Source organism: Pteropus vampyrus, unplaced genomic scaffold (assembly GCF_000151845.1).
Source record: "Pteropus vampyrus isolate Shadow unplaced genomic scaffold, Pvam_2.0 Scaffold957, whole genome shotgun sequence".
Taxonomy (NCBI): domain Eukaryota; kingdom Metazoa; phylum Chordata; class Mammalia; order Chiroptera; family Pteropodidae; genus Pteropus; species Pteropus vampyrus.
Window position 1 is genome coordinate 32,099 of NW_011889738.1, and position 3,548 is coordinate 35,646.

At 38.0% G+C, this 3,548-nt stretch overlaps 1 pseudogene; it reads right to left on the reverse strand.

Moving 5' to 3' along the window:
* Positions 1–2,831: 2,831 nt before the first annotated feature.
* LOC111734306 lies at positions 2,832–2,950 on the reverse strand (annotated as a pseudogene).
* Between the last annotated feature and the right edge of the window lie 598 nt (positions 2,951–3,548).

Below are 3,548 nucleotides of genomic sequence, written 5' to 3' on the forward strand. Positions count from 1 at the left end.
TCTACATGAGGTCCATTATTAATTGATACCCTTATAAGCTCCTTTCCCAAAGATCATTTAAAGAGGTTATGTTTTATAAAATTTTATTTTTTGTCAGCACAATTAAGATTTCCATGTTTTGTCTGTGTATTGGTTCAAGAGCGTTGAAATATGATATGCGATTGGACACAATGAATAACTATCAGCCAGGGGTCATCTAAAAGAATTGTTCCCAGTGCCAACAGGTTTATAAATCTATAATCTATCATATGATTAGTGAGCCCAATATTTAGTTTATGTAGTTATTCTACAAACTCATTTCACTAGAATTTTAAATTGGCTCTTTTATCCATTGTAGATATAGCAAGCATATGTTTTCTCCCTATCATGAAGATTCTGTAGTCATAGAATTTCTTATCCCAAATCTACTTGCTTGTGAAATCTCTCTCATTGGGGCTCCTTAAATTCCTGTTCTCACTTGGACCAGACCAGTTCCATTCCAGTTCTGCCTAAATTCTCTCCTTCTCAGCTGTTTATTTCCTGTACTGCTAAGTTAGGTCCACAGTGCTATCAAAAGCTTTTCTCAAGTCATTGTTGATACTATAAGTCAATTTGGAATGTTCACATCTCACAGTGAATAAAGAAACACAAAAAACATTTGCAGAAAGGGTCACATTGTCCCAAGAATTTCTACGTGATAGACAACAATGAGTGGGAAGAAACTCATGGTGTAGGAGGTTTTTAAAATCCTGTCCTTCCTCAAATTTTATAAACCCAAATACTTATCAACAATTTTGGAGGATAAGCATTCTTCAGGTCCTCACAAAAGTGGACATCATTCATGATAAGTAATTTTCTCAATCCTAAAAGCAAAACCATTCATCTCATCATCCTACTTTGCTTTCTCTTGCTCAGTGTCAGGATATATTTTTCATCTCTGTACCTGTTTCTTCTACATGTGGAATCCTGCTCATCTCCAAAGAGGTCTTGTCCAGATGACACATCTGCTATGAATTCTTTCCAATCTCTTAGGCAAAATAATTGTTCTTTCCTGGTAGCCAAAAAAACGCTGTAAATTTGCTTTTTAATATGAAATAACTCTCTCTCTCTCTCTCTCTCTCTCTCTCTCTCTCTCTCTCTCTCTCTGTCACCTATGTCACCTACTGGTCATTCCACCTACTCAATGGCTCTGTCCTGTCTCACAGCTCTCCCAGGCAGCACCCAAACTCCCAGGGATCCTGTCTGCATCAACCCATGGACATGCCCCATGAAATCCCAGTTTCTCTCCTTTCTAAAACCTCTGTATTTAGACTACGTATATTTGACTCATATTTTGGCACCCACATTCTGAGAAGTTGACCTGGAATTCCCCTTCCGTGTCATGTCTACTGCTGGGATCTCAATCTCTGTGAATCCATGGAACAATTCTCCCAACCCAAAGCAGTGTAGAAGTGTTTCTTCTGGATTTGTTCTCTGGAGAGTGAGAACAAAATGTTCACTAGGGAATCTTACATTGTTCTAAATTTAGGAAAATAGTTAAGACAGCCCACTTGAGAGAAGGATCAGAAATATCAATTAAATAATACTACAAATCTATAAAGACACTTACAACCTTGGAGTCAAAATGGGAGTGGTGAGAATGGTTTTACAAGATGAGGAACATGTTTTCAGCCAAGGTTAACTGGCCCCTTTGAAGGAGCAGCATTCAGAAGGTCAAATGAATGTACCTCCACAACAAATGAAGTTCCCATCTCAAGGTCTAGACAGTGAGTATCTGAAAACTTCTCGCCTCCTCCCTGTCAACTCACAGAGTGATGGTTGCAATGGAAGGCAAGAACGGCATCATCACATTACCACGGTGACGGGTCATGTCACACAACTTTCAGGGTGAACGCATGCTGCACAATCTGGGTCCAACTGCTATTATATAAACACGTGTGTGTTTACATGGACAAGAGTGGCATTTAAGAGAATTAAAACAGAAAACGTCTTTTCTTTCCAAAATTGAACGGCAGGCCTCCACATTGTTATCCTCTTTCTAAAAACATGATATATGAGAGAAAGTGACTTGCTCATGCAAATATAATTGATAGTGAGAATTTCAGGGTAAACAGGTCAAATCTAACAGGTTGACCGTATAAAGTGTTTCTATTTTTTATTATAGTATGATCCCCACCCATTTCTACTATTCCTGAGTCACCAGACATTTTTAGAACAACTGGAAATGTGTTCCACATCAATTAAAAAGCAACATTAGTAGAAATCAGTTTTAAAAGTTGTATTTCTCTCTAAGCATATAACTATGTTATATAAATCCTATCATTCTCTAAATCTATATTCCTAATCTATATATACCTAATTAAATCTATATACTTAATTATTGCTCAGTCTCTGCAAATGCATGGAACAATTTTATGTCAATGTGTATATTAGAGACTGGCTATTCACTGAGCAAATAAGAATAAAGATGACTATATTTTAATAGTGGGTTCAGTGAAAATATATAATCAATGCCTGTGTAAATGAAAATTTTAGATGACCAGAGACTCTAGAATTCAATGTGTGTTCTGGCTCATGTGTGGACCAATCACACCCATTCTTATGATAATGTGGTAAACACTTGCTGTAGGAGTGTAAGGAACCAGACCCGAAGTATAGAGTAAGTGACAATTTTAGGATATAGATGAGAAATTAGGCATATTTAAAACGAAACGTCTATTTTTCAAGTATTTTACACTATAGTACAAATTATTGCTGACTTCCAGCTAATTTTTTAGGTGAGGCAACACTTGGTTGACCTCACAGATTGCAAGGACCTTGTCAGTTTACAATCCCTTATTTTTTATATTTTACACCTATAGCACCTGGTCTTCCTAGGTGGTCTCCCACCCAAGCACTAACCAGGCCCGTCCCTGCTTAGCTTACGAGATCAGATGGGATCGGGCTTGTTCAGTGTAGCATGGCTGTAGACCTAATTTCTTTAATAAATCAAACAAGTCATTGATGAGCTATAAAAACTGCAATTAATATGAACAGTGTCGCATTTCCTCTAGGGGTTACCCCGTTGAGAGAGGGTGGAAAATAACAGATAATATCGTGTTTTTCCCAAACAAGAATTTTAATCATCCCAGATTGATAGAAAAATGTGTGTGTGGACAAAGAAATTGGAGGCCAAAATGAAAAGAAAGAGAATATTCAGAACAATGTGTCCCTGTGATTGGAGAAACAACGTTCACAATGCAGTGATGAGGAGGGTTTCAGACCCCAGGTTGAGAACAGTGTGAAGCAGAGGACTCCATTCCTGCCGTCTCCTCCCTATGCGTTCATGGTCAATGGAAATTCAATGAGGAAATATAGGAAAAGCCCTTAGAGACACGAGGTGACAGTGTCAGTACGATCTGGTGGTTCAACTAAGAAATCTCAAAGGACATGCTGAAACTTACCGGTTGTTAAGTCCAGAGGCCAAAGCTGGAAGGCTACAGAACGGAGAAGGATGAACACTCAGATCTTCATGTATGTTCTATTGCACCTTTCGAATTTTCTATGAAGGTGTTATTCTTGTTGCTCTT